Source organism: Macaca mulatta, chromosome 14 (genome assembly GCF_049350105.2).
Source record: "Macaca mulatta isolate MMU2019108-1 chromosome 14, T2T-MMU8v2.0, whole genome shotgun sequence".
Taxonomy (NCBI): domain Eukaryota; kingdom Metazoa; phylum Chordata; class Mammalia; order Primates; family Cercopithecidae; genus Macaca; species Macaca mulatta.
The window spans coordinates 122998866-123014949 of NC_133419.1; the positions used below are offsets into that span (position 1 = coordinate 122998866).

General features: G+C 40.2%; 1 long non-coding RNA gene across 4 annotated transcripts in view; it reads right to left on the reverse strand.

Annotated features, from left to right (window-relative positions):
• Nucleotides 1-16084, reverse strand: part of LOC106993508 (uncharacterized) — a 336731-nt gene that overhangs the window by 313108 nt on the left and 7539 nt on the right. Inside the window, exon 1 of one of the 4 annotated variants that reach the window (XR_013404354.1) lies at nt 9976-10152. The exons of the other annotated variants lie outside the window; for them this stretch is intronic. This is a non-coding gene — a long non-coding RNA (uncharacterized LOC106993508). Of the gene's footprint in view, nt 1-9975; nt 10153-16084 lie in introns of those variants that run through there. 4 annotated transcript variants of the gene reach the window in all.

The following is a 16084-nucleotide window of genomic DNA, read 5'->3' on the forward strand; positions in this document are numbered from 1 at the left end:
TGGATAGATGCCTTTTCAGTTGTAATCTGCAATCGGATAATATTTTCCCAATTTGATGAATATTCTTGTTAGTTCAGAGAAACAAAATCATATGTTTGATTCTATACTTTCAATGGCCCTAGTAATTTCCAGCAAAGAATTCTAAATTAATCCAGGAAGACATTGTAGGGTTTCTTTCATTGTATTTCTTGCCAAAGGTAGTGGTGGCCCTGATGAACCACAAGCTCTGTGATGCCCAATCACTTTACCTCTCCAAGGCCCTCTTGCATCATCTGCAAAATTAAGGCATCAGTTCCAAAGACCTCTCCATTCTCTCCTACTCTAACAAGCCATAAATCTTGGAATATATTCTGGGTTTGGCTCGAGTACATCTTTACGTAGATATTTTATCTATCTTACTGCAACAACAACCACATGCCCCAGATGAGAAAACTATGCTGGAAAAAACCCAAGGCTCTGTCAGCATAATGCATGGGTGTGGCGAAGACAGGCAACTAGATTGTGTGTGAGTCAAAAACATGATTAGAAAAAGGCAGATTCTGATAAACAGCTCAAGCTCTTGGAATGTAGCTAAGAAAGACAGTATATAAAATAGTCCATTGATTCAGAATATCACAAGTCAGAGAGGGTAGTAAAAACAAAACAAGAGAAGGGAAAAGATGCTTTTAGGATGACAATACAGTGAAACATTGCTAATTACTGTTCAGTTATTGATACTAAGCCTACATTTTCATTTAGGTGGTTTTTAAACTTTCTTAACCCCATAATTTGTGGTCAAATCATACCACTGCTCACCCCTCTCACCCCAAAATGAAATTCTGCATTATCCTGAAATGTGTGATTTGCATTTGAAAAAATTTTGAGTTTTTCAAACGTTAGGTTAGGTGTGAGGAAAACAAAAATGGAAAAGAAACATCCCTTCTAATTATTTCCACTCTAGATATTTTTCTTAAAAAGAAGATAGTTGCTTCCTATGTAACGACCCTGCACGTTATGCACATGTATCCCAGAACTTAAAGTAAAATTTAAGGCCAGGTGCTATGGCTCACGCCTGTAATCCCAGAACTTTGGGAGGCCGAGGCAGGAGGATCACGAGGTCAGGAGATCGAGACCATCCTGACTAACACTGTGAAACCCCGTCTCTACTAAAAATACAAAACTTTAGCCGGGCATGGTGGTGGGCGCCTGTGGTCCCAGCTACTCAGGGGAGGCTGAGGCAGGAGAATGGCGTGAACCCCGGAGGCAGAGCTTGCAGTGAGCCGAGATCGCGCCACTGCAGCCTGGGCAACAGAGTGAGACTCCATCTCAAAAAAAAAAAAAAAAAAAAAGTCAAATTTTTAAAAATGTTTTAAAAAGATAGTTTCAAAGAACACCAAAACTTTCATCATCTTCACCATTATCTAAAAATTTGCTCATAACTTATTTCAGAATTTGAAGGTACACACCAACTATTTCTCACTCCCATTACATGACTGAAGATACATAGGTTCAAAGAAGTCAAGTAACTTGACCAAGGCCACACAGCTGAAAACAGGAAGGTAGTCGTCTGGGATGCAGGTTTCTCTAAGTCTTAGACTACACTGCCTGGCTTGCCTCTTGTTTGGAGCAAAATGCTAGGCAACAAAGCCCCCACGGGCAGCCTTTTGGCAGAAATCTACTTCTATTGGGGGTGAATGTGCTGAACCCCAATTGCTAAGAATAGCTCAAAGCACCTTGGAAGGAGTGCTGGTTTCTAAAGAAATCCCCACTTACGGGGTGTGCCTCCTTCCCCTCAGCCCATCTGTTGTTATGAATCTCGAGTAACGCATCAGAGATCATTCAATCTATGGAAACATATTGAAGGTATTATACATGTCAGATACCTTCTTTCATATTTCCATTAAAAGCTCCCAGCTATGCCAAAAATGTTTCATTCCCAAATGAGGTACATTTCAGTAAATGAGATGACGGATAGGACTTAAAGAATCCTCTAAGGAAGAAGGAAAGTTGCAAAAAGAGAAGGAAAACTTGCCAAAAAAGAAAAATGCAGGCAGTCTCATGAGAAAGGGTTTCTTTCTTTAATGATACACTATCTTTTAAGGCCTGTAACCTGCAAAGTACAACTTTCCGTTCATGTCACTTTTCCAAACTTCTGTTTCTAATTAGATAGCAAAGATCAGTGGGCCAAAAAGTGGACAGAAATGAGTCTATGTGGATACGCATGTGTTTGGGAACACACATGCACAAGTGCTCCTGCGATCGTGGGATGCATTGTGTATTGGAAGAAATGCAGTGATTCTAAAAGTGTTCATTGCCAAGTCTTTCCCGATTTCAACTAGTGGCCTCAGAGTTGTGTGATGTACATTTAAACTTCAAAGGATCTTTCCACTTTAGGGAAGACCTTTTCCCAACAAATACAGTTTTTTTAATTTATGAAATTCCCAGTCTGTTTCAGATACAAAGTGAGAAACTGGAGATGCAGTTGTGACCAGGATAGACCAACTGCTGCCCACATTTAGATTTTATTCTATCAAGCAAGTCTTAAACACATCTTTAGGACAACTTGTTATACATGTATCAATGAGATCTAAAGAGAGTGCCCAAGTCCTAGAGACATGGCAGGGAGCAGCTAACTCATTCGCATCTCTAATTCTCTAGATAACCTCAACACTTACAACTTGGAATCCTTGCAAGGTCCGAGGGTGTCTGTGACACCACACTGCCAGAGAAGAGACACAACAAAAACTCCTGGGGTGATTCTTCCTATTGATTTGAACCTACCCTTGCCCCTAATGCTTTAGCAATTACCAAGCGCCTGGTTACTGTTCAGTTATGATGTTGCTTGACCTCACTCTGACATTTGTAATGAAGATTATTCCTATATATATACCCAGGACTCCACATAGTAGATACTCAATTAATACGATGTATGATTAAAAAATAGGTATACAAAAAAAAAAAAGAAATGGTACTCTTTATCATAGAGATGTAACATAGTCATAATACATTCAATTTTTTTTTTTTTTTTTTTTTGAGATGGAGTCTTGCTCTGTCTCCCAGGCTGGAGTACAGTGGCGCAATCTTGGCTCACTGCAACTTCCACCTCCCAGGTTTAAGCAATTCTCCTGCCTCAGCCTCCTGAGTAGCTGGGATTACAGGCATGTACCACCATGCCCAGCTAATCTTTGTATTTTTTTAGTAGAGATGGGATTTCACCATGTTGGTCAGGCTGGTCTCGAACTCCTGACCTTGTGATCTGCCCATCTCAGCCTCCCAAAGTGCTGGGATTACAGGCATGAGCCACTGCGCCCAGCCAATACATTCAATTTTTTAAATTATCATTTAGTTTTCATAGTACAGTTACCACTATTAAAATAAATGAATATTACATGCGATTTCATAAGCAGTCCTTTTTCCTTGTGAATTTTATTGCTCTACATATTCCATACTCCTTTACCCTCCACCTTCATGGAGGGTAATTCAATGGAGATTGGAGATTCCAAAAGTGCTCAACTGAGCACATCAGCACATGCTTGGTTCACTTAACAAACACCCAGGAATGCCTAGGACATAGAAGAGAGGTGGCATCAATATAAGCCACCATGTATTGTATGTAATATGTCATCGACTGAGTACACAAAATGCTAACAAAAACAAAATTGGCTGCCAGTTCAGTTTTAAGGCCCCACAGGAGATCTGATTATTGCATTTATTCTTTTTCACCCTCCTCTGGTTCTGGAATCTATCTTCCTGTCACAAACTCCTGACATTTTCCAACTCCCACTTGTGTGAGGGTCAAATACCCTAATCTGCCCCTCTCTCTCACTAGCAATTGAGTCATGATTTCTATGCAAATAATCAATATGCTGTGTTGCCACAAGTTCACTGCCCTCTCTACTTTAGAAAAGAGCCAGTAATCTATGCAATTCATAATATATTCAAAAAGCCAATTTTCCATTATTACAACACCTTTTTTTTTTTTTTTTGAGACAGAGTCTCACTCTGTCTTCCCAGGCTGGAGTGCAGTGGTGAGATCTCAGCTCACTGCAACCTCCACCTCCCAGGTTCAAGTGATTCTCATCTCTCAGCCTCCCAAGTAGCTGGGATTACAGGTACGTGCCACCACGCCCAGCTAATTTTTCTATTTTTTGGTAGATACGGGGTTTCACTATGTTGGCCGGGCTGGTCTCGAACGCCTAACCTCAAGTGATCCACCCATCTCGGCCTCCCAAAGTGCTGGGATCACAGGTGTGAGCCCCTGCACCAAGCCTTACAACACCATTTTGCTTCTAATGAGAAGCAAAACTCTTCTCATTAACATTGCCACTGCACTTGGCCTAACTCAATGTCTGGAAGGTTAGTATTATTCTTTCTACTGATAGATATTAAGTTACATTATTTTAAAATAATTCTTCAGCATTCCAATCATTCTTTATTTGGGAAATAAAACAAATAAATGGTCAAACTATTCTCCATTCTAGGTTCCAAAGACCTTGGCTGACTGTTGTCCAATCCACACAGCACTCTCATAACTATTTGTTATTCCAAAGAATTCAGACAGATTTTCTCTTCCTAATGGCAGCAATAATCATATTCCTTTCCTATCTATCTGTAAGGGGGCGCTGCAAAACCTGGAGAGTTTCAAAAGTATCCTCTATTATTTTACCTTTGTTAAAATCATATTAAAAGGCACTATTATGCCCACTTTACAGATAACAAAACTAGTCTCAAGCAAGTTTAATGACTTGCTCCAGTTGAAATAGATACTAAGTGAAGAGCCTGGGATGCAACTGGGTCTCTTTAAGTCTCAGTCCACAGCCTTCCCCCATAATCTTCTTGCCACATTTTCTTGTCCCCAGTCGGTGTTCAGAACATGCTGTCTTCAAAACACACATTCCTGAACACAACACTTTCTTCTTTTTTCCTCGTGAACTCACTGCCTTCAGGAACTCTTTCTAAATTAGGAGGAAAAAGATATCTAAAGCAAAAAACTCAGGGAGAAATTGTAGGGGTATTTTTGTATGCGTGCTTTCTTTAAAATGCAGCTTCCTTGGAGATATTAACTATTTCGCAAATGTTATCCAGGCTTGGCACATTTGTGGAGGCCCAACACAGTTTCTCCTCACCAAGGGATGGAATATCAGACAGCATGTCACTAATGGAGAGGGTGTTAGGGATAGAGGACAGACCTCAGAATCTCCTGTCTCTAATTACTAGGCATCACTAGGCACCTTTCCAACTGGGCTATAAAAGCAGTAGCACTCTCAGTTGTCTGATGCATTCTGACACAGTAAAGAACGGCCATAAGCAGGACCCTGCTGCACCGTCCTTGGACTGACCTGGAGGCAGCCACGCTCTTCCTTCTACAGCAATTTCTCACGTCTGCCCAGTCATGAGAAACTTTCATGACTATATCACAGTCAGAAGTCAGAGGTTCCTATTACTTGTTCAAGGGAATCTTGAGCCACTTTGTCTCTTCCTAAACTCATCTCCTGTACAACCTTCTGAGCCCCGCAATGCACACACGTGTGCTCGCAATACCACCTCCATCACAGCTAAAACGAATCCGATTCTTTCTTCATTTCTGTTGAAAAATTCTATTTCAAAAAGGATTTTAAGCATCCCAGGCCAGGGAGATGCTCTCAGCTCACCTTCTTTCCTCTGTCAATTAATAACTTTCTCACCACCACAAGCTGGCCCTCTCTATAATAATGACTAAACTAAAATTGTCATTGATGTGGCACTTTAAAAAAAAAATAGTGAAGATTTTAATTATCCATGCTTCATCATGAACGTCCACAAACTGAAGAAAAAACAACATGGTCAGATAATTTAAATCAAATGTCTTAAGACAGTAGCAGATGATCCTGGAAGAATGCAATTTACAGAGGGATGGTTTTCCTCAGGGTTCACCAGCTCCAGAACCACCTTTGCCTTCACTCCTACTCCTATTTCTCTCCAAACTGCCTTCCTCCCATTTTTCTGCAAGTGAATCCTATTTTTAAAACTAGCCCCATCGTCTTTGCCTCTGAAGGTGTGTTTTGAACTTGGACTGGAGGATGGCGTGTCGCCTTCCTCTGTGTTTCTGGAGTTTTGTCTATGTCTCCATTCTATCATATCTCACATGGCATTGTAATCAGTTGGTTGTGGTTTTTTTTGTTTTTTGTTTTTTGTTTTTTTACCCACCTCTCACAGTAAGTCACGAGATCCTCAGGAAGATAAACTATGCCTTCATTATAATTGCCTTTACTACCTGCTAAATCTGGCATGTAGCAGTCCCTGGTAGGATTTGTTCACTGCATCTTACAGTACCATGGGGTCATCTGAGTACCTGCTGATACCTTTGTGTTAGCACTTTAGTGTCTTAGCTAGGACTCTATGTCTTGTGTTTATCTTTACCATCAAACTAAGCTTCTTGGGAGGCAGGAGGATGGCATTTTTTTCTGGAACTCTCACAGCACCTACCACAGTGCTTTGCTCGTGGTTGGTGTTCAAAGATAAATAATTATCAACAGTAATTATCATTCTCCTATAGAGGTATGTAACTGCCAATAACTGAAGTCCCAGATAGATATTTGCGATATTGTTCCCAGGCAGAATTAGGTCTTTAGTCCAAGAACATGATGCCAAACCTTTGCAGGTATTCATGCCACTTGACTGCCCTTTTAGTCATAGCCCCTGCTCATCAGACCTCCTTTGGCTGAGCTGAGGTGAGAAACCGCAAGTATAAAAGGCATCCTTTTTCTTCATGAGAGCACAACCACGTAAAAATAAGCACAAAACATTAATATGAAAGATGATGGCAGCAAAAATTAGGAATGTGTGGAAGCCATGTAAAGTGCAATGACTACTAGTATCGGGTTCAAATCAACATGGTCAAATTCCAACCACTACCTGAGATCAACAGTCTTGTCATTTCTTGGTTCTTAGATAACCATGAGCTCAAGATACAGCAAAGCATGGAGCAAAATGAAAGTTAAAATTCACTCATGCTATGGTTAATTTTATTACTAACTGGTAACCACCAAAGTGAATGGTAAGTTTGACAAAACATATATTAACCCCTTCCCTGCTGGTAAACATTAGAATCCTCTAACATTCCCCCATTCCTAAAAAAGTAGGGGACAATTTTCTTGATAAAAAGAAAGACTTGAAGAGAAAATGAATGGTAATTTATATCAGATGGTGAGTTTGTGATAAATAATTCAGAAATACTTTTAATTTAAGAATATTCATTACAACATTTTCTATTTACCAAACAGAAAGCCAAATCATGAGTAAACTCCTATTCACAATTGCTACAAAGAGAATAAAATACCTAAGAATCCAACTTACAAGGGATGTGAAGGACCTCTTCAAGGAGAACTACAAACCACTGCTCAAGGAAATAAGAGAGGACACAAACAAATGGAAGAATATACCATGCTCATGGATAGGAAGAATCAATAAAGTGAAAATGGCCATACTGCCCAAAGTAATTTATAGATTCAATGCCATCCCCATCAAGCTACCAATGACTTTCTTCACAGAATTGAAAAAAAACTAGTTTAAAGTTCATATGGAACCAAAAAAGAGCCCACATTGCCAAGACAATAGTAAGCAAAAACAACAAAGCTGGAGGCATCATGCTATCTGACTTCAAACTATATTACAAGGCTACAGTAACCAAAACAGCATGGTACTGGTACCAAAACAGATATATAGACCAGTGGAACAGAACAGAGTCTTCAGAAATAACAGCACACATCTACAACCATCTGATCTTTGACAAACCTGACAGAAACAAAAAATGGGGAAAGGATTCCCTATTTAATAAATGGTGCTGGGAAAACTGGCTAGCCATATGTAGAAAGCTGAAACTGGATCCCTTCCTTACACCTTTTAAAAAATTAATTCAAGATGGATTAAAGACTTAAATATTAGACCTAAAACCTTAAAAACCCTAGAAGAAAACCTAGGCAATACCATTCTGGACATAGGCATGGGCAACGACTTCATGACTGAAACACCAAAACCAATGGCAACAAAAGCCAAAAAAGACAAATGGAATCTAATTAAACTAAAGAGCTTCTGTATGGCAAAACAAACTACCATCAGAGTCAACAGGCAACCTACAGAATGGGAGAAAATTTTTGCAATCTACCCGTCTGACAAAGGGCTAATATCCAGAATCTACAAAGAACTCAAACAAATTTACAAGAAAACAAACAAACAATCCCATCAAAAAGTGAGCAAAGGATATGAAGAGACAATTCTCGAAAGAAGACATCTATGCAGCCAACAGACACGTGAAAAAATGCTCATCATCACTAGCCATCAGAGAAATGCAAATCAAAACCACAGTGAGATACCATCTCACACCAGTTAGAATGGCGATCATTAAATAGTCAGGAAACAACATATGCCGGAAAGGATGTGGAGAAATAGGATTGCTTCTACACTGTTGGTGGGAGTGTAAATTAGTTCAACCATTGTGGAAGACCGTGTGGAGATTCCTCAAGGATCTAGAACTAGAATTACCATTTGACCCAGCAATCCCATTACTGGGTATATACCCAAAGGATTATAAATCATGCTACTATCAAGACACATGCACACGTATATTCATTGCAGCACTATTCACAATAGCAAAGACTTGGAACCCACCCAAATGTCCATCAATGATAGACTGGATTAAGGAAATGTGGCACATATACACCATGGAATATTATACAGCCATAAAAAAGGATGAGTTCACGTCCTTTGCAAGGACATGGATGAAGCTGGAAACCATCATTCTCAGCAAACTATCACAAGGACAGAAAACGAAACACCACATGTTCCCACTCATCGGTGGGAACTGATAATGAGATCACCTGGACACAGGGCGGGGAACATCACACACCAGGGCCTGTCAGGAGGTGGGGGGCTGGGGGAGGGATAGCATTAGGAGAAATACCTAATGTAAATGATGAGTTGATGGGTGCAGCAAACCAGCATGGCACATTTATACCTATGTATCAAACCTGCACGCTGTGCACATGTACCCTAGAACTTAAAGTATAACAACAAAAAAATTGTCTATAGACAACTATACACCTGCACTGCCCAAGACACTAGCCACTAGTCATACAAAATATGACTATTGAACGCTTGAAATGTGCTAGTCCAAATGGAGATGTATGGGAAGTATAAAATACACTTGAAAATGCGTAGACTTAGTAAAAACATGTAAAATGTATCATTAACAGTTTTTATATGAATTTTATGACATACTTTAGATATAATGGCTTAAATAAAATATATTATTAAAATTAATTTTATTGTTTATTTTTACTTTTTTGATGTAGTTACCATAAAATTTTAAATTACATATGTGGCCTGCATTTTATTTCTATTCGGTAATACTACTAGAGATGACATGGCAGCAGAAACCCAGTAAAACATGGCTTATGCTATGATTCACACTGCTTTCCTCAAAATCTAAGTGCAGGTAAGACAGTCTGGGATCAGCTTTAAGGATATGTAGTGAAATTCACACAGCAGAAACCATAAAACTTGTAGCCAAATTTAAATGGAACTAACAGGAGGAAGAAACAAGGAAACTACAAAAGAACAGAAAATTCCAAAACCGTAATTTTTGATCCTAGAAAATAGCGTATGCACTCCTCTACTGGAGACATATACTGAGACACTACCTTCTCCCACCTCAACTCCTTCATATCCAGCTCCCTGATGAAGACCCACCAGGTCACTCCTCCCATTAACTGTCCTCAGGAGACACTAAACAGTACAGAGCTTGGTAATGAGAGACAGACACTCCTTCTGCTACTATGGATGGATAGTTACTGAAGGTCACTAATATCTGATGCAAATTTCCAGGTGTTCTTTATGGAAAGGATGGTAGTCTTTGGTCCTTTCAAATGGACAAGTATAATTTATTTCATATGCTTCTATTAGAAGCATAAGAGGGGAAGCCCAGAGGGGGATGATACTTACGAAATAGAAAGTAATTACCTTTCTTTTTCCTCCAACTTCCAAGACAGGGAGGGAAATTCATTGATGAGTATTTATTAGCTAATGATGAAAGGGCACTTCAAAAATGAAAATGGCTCTAAAATGAACTGCATTATCTTGATTGCAGAAAATGGAGACTAAAGAGAAAGGGCGCTCTATAAAATGTCCTCGGCAATTGGCTCCGTCTCTCATGAGCCACTCAGATTCCTTTGTCCCTCCCACGGTAATAACTTGTCTTCATGGTCATAGCCAAGAACACATTCTTTGTTTGGTTACATAAGCTTCTAAAAATAGTAATTTATCATGGAAATGCTAAATGATCCTTGAATATAGTGTTTTAATGGACTATTAAGTTATTGCAGTGTCTATTTTCTTTAACGTATTATAATTAAAGATAAAATCTTTTTTGGTGCTTTGCAAACTACAAGTATATCAGTCTCATGCTTTGGATATTTTTTCATCTTGAAAAACATGAAGAAAGGTTTCCTGTGGTCAAAGAAGTTTCACCACAGGCAGGGAGATGAATTTTCTCCTCATTAGTGAGGTCCAATAAAAAAAAAGAGGAGGCTAATTCAAAGTGTAATTTATTTTTTCTGTCTGTCTAGCTAGGTTTGATAAATGAATTCAAAGTAAAAGAATCTGAGAAATTAGCTGGCAGAATATTTAAAGGAAACCTAATAATGCGTTCCTCATTTATTGTTTAGTTGAGAACTTTATAACTGAAAGAATCCCAAGAAATAATCTAGTTAATGTCCCTCTGAAACCAGAAGGGTAAGGTACCACTGAAGCTACACAGCAGGGCTGGCTCCCTGTCCTCTGTCCTGGATCACACGTTATCACTCACCTTAGCACTCAGTGAGTGAACAAGAGGATAAATGAATGAAAGAAAGAAAAGAAATGACTCAAACAGAACTTGAGTACTCTTGGAGGTATATAATACCAAGGTGTTAAGATGGGGCTACGGAAGGTAGGAAAAAAACATAAAGAAATATGGGAGACTTTCTTCACCAAACTCACAAATGACCAAGACGATATAAAGAGCCAGGAAGGCTTCCTATACAGTCAACTTCTTCAGTGTTTTTGTTTTGTTTTGTTTTGTTTTGGTAAATTTATGTTTATTTTATTTTGTATTTTTTGAGACAGGGTCTCACTCTGTCACAGGCTGGAGCACAGTGGCGCGATCATAGCTCACTGAAGCCTTGACCTTCCAAGCTCAAGCAGTCCTCCCACCTCAGTCTCCTAAGCATCTAGGACTACAGTTGTGCACCTCCAGGCCTGGCTAATTTCTTCTTTATTTTTTTGTAGAGACGGGGTCTCCCCATGTTGCCCAAGCTGGTCTCAAGATCCTGGGCTCAAGCAATCCTCTCATCTTAGCCTTCCAAAGTGCTGAGATTACAAGTAGGAGCCACTGCGCCTGGCCCAGTGTTTTGTTTTGATAGTATTTTTTTAATTGAGGTGAAATGCACATCACATAAAATTAGCTATTTTTAAGGAAATAATTTAGTAGGATTTAGTAAATTTACAATATTGTGCAACCACCACCTCTAACTAGTTCCAAAACATTTTTATCATCCCCAAAGAAAACTCCATACCCATTAAGCTCCCCATTTTCCTCTTCCATAACCCCTGGAAACCACTAATCTGTTTTGTTTCTATTGATTCACCTATTCTGGAGATTTCATATAGGTGGAATCACACAATATGCAGTGTTTTGTATCTGGTTCCTTTCACTTAGTCTGATGTTTTCGAGGTTCATTCATGCCGTAGCATGTATCAGTACTTTATTCCTTTTCATGGCTGAATAATATTCCATTGTATGTATATACCACCATTTAGTCAACTCTTTCTTATCCATATGTAACTTATGTGTGGTAACTTTTGATTTTCAGTACTCACTGAACTCCCTGCCATCAATTAACATACCCTTAAGAGTCTTCACTCAGACGCCAGTCATTGTTCAAAAAAACGGAAAGCTGTTTTAATATTGCGCTAAGTCAACATAAGGACTCTCTTTGTAAAATCTGTTGTATTCTACAGAGCTTTTCTAACGACAACAACCCAAGGAAATGAGTACCATTATATATTATCTTTTTTTTTGGAGATGAGAAGACTTTGTTGTAGTGAGCTAAAGTAGCCAGTCAGTGTCACAGCTGGTAAATGGCAAGACTAGGACTGGACCCCTTCCCTTTCCATCCACTGCCCAGGGTCCGAGCTCAAAACATGTTTCATTTTCAGAGTGAAGAGATCTGAAACTCTGAGGGACTCACTGCACATTACCCAGCCCCACTCACTCTACTTTGCTCCAGTAATTGAGGAAATTCCAGGAGCAGTGAGATGGAGTCCTGCAGATGAGGTGCTTGAATTAAATACATTCCCAGAGAAACCTCCAAAGAGGGACAGGAGTGGATATGAGGGTTGAGAAAACTCTGAGTAAAGCTGCAGAATATTTCAGAAGTAAGAAGAGAGACAGAATGGAGCAGGGATGAGGTTTGTTTGATGTTTAGTGGTGGGTTGGTTGGTCCAAGTCATAGCTTGACATAAATTCCAGTGTTAAATAGAGACAATCCAGAAGGTTGACCATTATGACAGCATAGACAATTGAGATGACAATAATTGTACATGCATTTCAAAAACTCAAATGATACAGCATAAGTTCTCCCCATAGGCACAGTGCTTTAGAGTTTATGTAACACTTTCACATCCATTATCTCCTGAGGTCCTCATAACAAGACCATTAGGATACATATTGTTATACCCATTTTCTTGATGCAGAAGTTGACAAGGACAGTTAAATCCTGTAGCCACACAGCTAAGAAGTCATGAATCCAGGACTCAAATGAAAGTTTCTTAAGCCTGTAAGTTTTGAATTCTCTCTGCAACACCACGCCACCTCAGGCCAACCTCAAGGGAAAAACAATTATCCTAAATCAGTTTGCAAAAAGGAAAAGAGCTGAAAAATAAAAATTGCTCCAGGCAGGAGAAATAGCAAAACACAGCATCTCACACTGTTGATGGGGAAGAGAATATGACTTCGTCTTGAGCGTTTCTAATTTTGTAGTTTACACGCATCCCATCGCAACATCGTAAATCTTGAGTTAAAGGTTACCTCTGAGACAGTAGGAATGTAGCCTGCCACCTCTAAAGGAGGAGTTTAAGGTTTTTCCAAAGTTCAGATTTTTTCCAATCAAAATAGCTTCAGTTAATCCGGGGATACGCACAGTTACATTTTATTCCTAAACACTGGGCATTTTATTTTGTCTATAAGGTTACCCCTTCTTCTTTAATTACAAGCATTTACTCAGGAAAGAAGCCTTTCTATGACACTGTCATGTTATTTTTCTAAAAATAGAATGAGGCTGGGTGTGATGGCTCACACCTGTAATCCCAGCACTGTGGGAGGCCGAGGCGAGCAGATCACTTGAGGTCAGGAGTTTGAGACCAGTCTGGGCAACATAGTAAGAGCCCCATCTCTACTAAAAATTCAAAAATGTAGCTGGGTGTGGTGGTGCACACCTGTAATCCCTGCTACTCAGGAGGCTGAGGCATGAGAATTGTTAGAACCCGGGAGGCAGAGGTTGCGGTGAGCCAAGATCACACCACTGAACTCCTGCCTGGGTGACATACATACATACATAAATAAAATAAAATAAAATAAAATAAAATAAAATAAAATAAAATAAAATAAAATAAAATAAAATAAAAATAGAATGACTCAAATCTGGGGCCTCTTTATTGGGCTGTAGGGTTCTGAGGTGCCGGCTTGGCTCTCAGTTAAGAAGAAATGGTCTGCTCTTCCCCAGTTAGAGGGGTCCAGATAGAAGAGGACCCAGTTGTGGAAGGCCCACCAGCTCACCATCACTATCATTTTGTCCTGTTACTAACATCTCGGAAGCTCTGTATACATGCTGTGGAAATGGGAGAGGATCTTACAGTATCTGGGATTTATAGGCATAAATTCCATTAGCCGGCCTCACAACTAATTGCTATTCTAACACTCAGCACGGGGTAAATTATAATTGATGGTAATACATGAGGAGCAATGATTTACTTTAATAAATCTCTCTAAAAAATAGAATAATATCTGAGTGTTTGCTGGGGTGGAGTGGAGGGCCAGTGTGTGGGAAGGAGGGAGAAAATGGTCACTAGTGAATGTTTTGCCCTTCTTTCTAAAAGCTTATCAGACCTCAGGTGGACTGACCTTGGATATAAATCAGGTATGTGGAAACTTAGGCGTCTGTGTGTTTGGTTGAGCTCTGATTCGTTTCATTATTGTCTAAGTAGTTAGGCAAATTTTGACCTCTCGCATCTCCCACTCTCTAGCTTCTGCTGCTCAGCACTGGGTGACCTTGGTGAAACATTATGGCCCTTGCACTACCATGGTGTCTGGCAATGCAACCTGAATCCGGAATCAGGTGCCCTAGACTTGAATCTTGCGTTTGTCATTTATTAGTCATGTGACCTTACCTAGGCAACAAGCAGGCTAATGAGCCTGCATTCCTTCAACTGTGGACAGAAAATAATACACCTACTTCTCGGCACTGTTAAGGAAATGAAATAAAATAATGTATATTTTAAAAACTTGAAAGCTTTAAAATGTCATTCGAATATGATTTATCTACCCACTAAACAAATGCAAGTCACTATTCAGGTGAAGATAATAATCTACGTCCTTCCTCATGTGAGTTTATTGCCAGATTTTCTTAGTCATTTTCATAGGATAAAATTAAGTGAACATTCAAGTAAAACCAGACCATGAAAGGGCTAACTTGGTATGTTCTAGGCACAGAGGGTAGGGAGGTTTATGTTCAGGTGGTTCGATTTAATATCTCACATGTCACTCATTGCAAACGCAGTCGCAGAGACTGACCCATGAATGTCCTGTTGTTGAAAATCCCATAATGAAGAAGAGACTATGACTTCACCAGTCTCCTTCTTGCCCCTAGAAGGGCTTCCATCATTTCATTAAAAGAGAAAAAACCCACCACATACTGCTCAATAGGGTGACTGGCTCCTGAACAGTCAAGATGTTATTTTCAAACACATTCTTTCCTTGCTTTTCCATCCCCATGGGGCCCTGCTCTAATTCCTGGCCTCCTGAAACCCCGTGGCTGCAACTTCCATCTTACTGAGCAGATTTTCAAACAAAGTCCCCGTGCTGTGTGCACAGAACCGCCCTCCGGAGCTGCAGGCATGCCGGTCAGGGGGCTCAATGCCGAATTTATTTCCCACATCTTGGACACGTCGTCGCTCTCTCTCCTCCCTCCCTCCAGTCCCCTCTCCCCACCTCCCCTTCATTCCTAAATCCTGCAGCCATGACAGAAATAAATTAGCTAGAGGTACAGGTCACACCTTGGAGAGCAGTAAACGTTCTGTGGGAAATCAATAGAGAAGATGGGATTCTCAAACAGCCGAAGCAGAAGGAATGATGCATTGATGGCTATACATAAACCAAACAAAGGAGTCTGAGCACAGCCTTCCGGGGAGGGGCCCGCGCTCTGGGCTTCATTTATTCTAACACCTGAACCCGAGACGGCACCGCAGAAAAAGACACGCTGCAGATACCTGGGCTTTTTTCCTCAGGAAGGCTCAACGTTGCTGGGCCAGTGTTGGTGAAAATGAAAAATTATGTTCAGATCGTGGATGTTAAAGCTGGAGCCCCCAGGAAACCCCTGGAGAACACTAAGCTGAGTGTGTGAGACATATATCTGGATGAAGACCTCCTCAGCCAGGGCTGCTGACAGCAAAAGCCAGAGAGGGATTGGCTGGATAGTTAACTGAAGAAGTGTGATTCCTAAAGTCATTTCGGGTGATGTGTTGGAAACACCTAGGCTTTAGGCTCTGACAGACCTGGGTTCCAGTCCTGACTTCACCACTAGGTAGCAAAAATGGGCAAGTTGCATTTATAAAGTGGCAATTGGAGGTCTACCTTAGAGGCAATCGTGCGGATTAAATGAATAATACATATAAACACCTAGTACAAAATAGGCACTCAATAAATGCTAGTTGCTGTCCCTTCCATTCCGCTGCCTGATTATAAGTGGCTGCTTCATCATGTCTCTGGAGTTCTACAACTTCTCCCACACAGAGCCTTCACAAAGGCAGGCCCTCG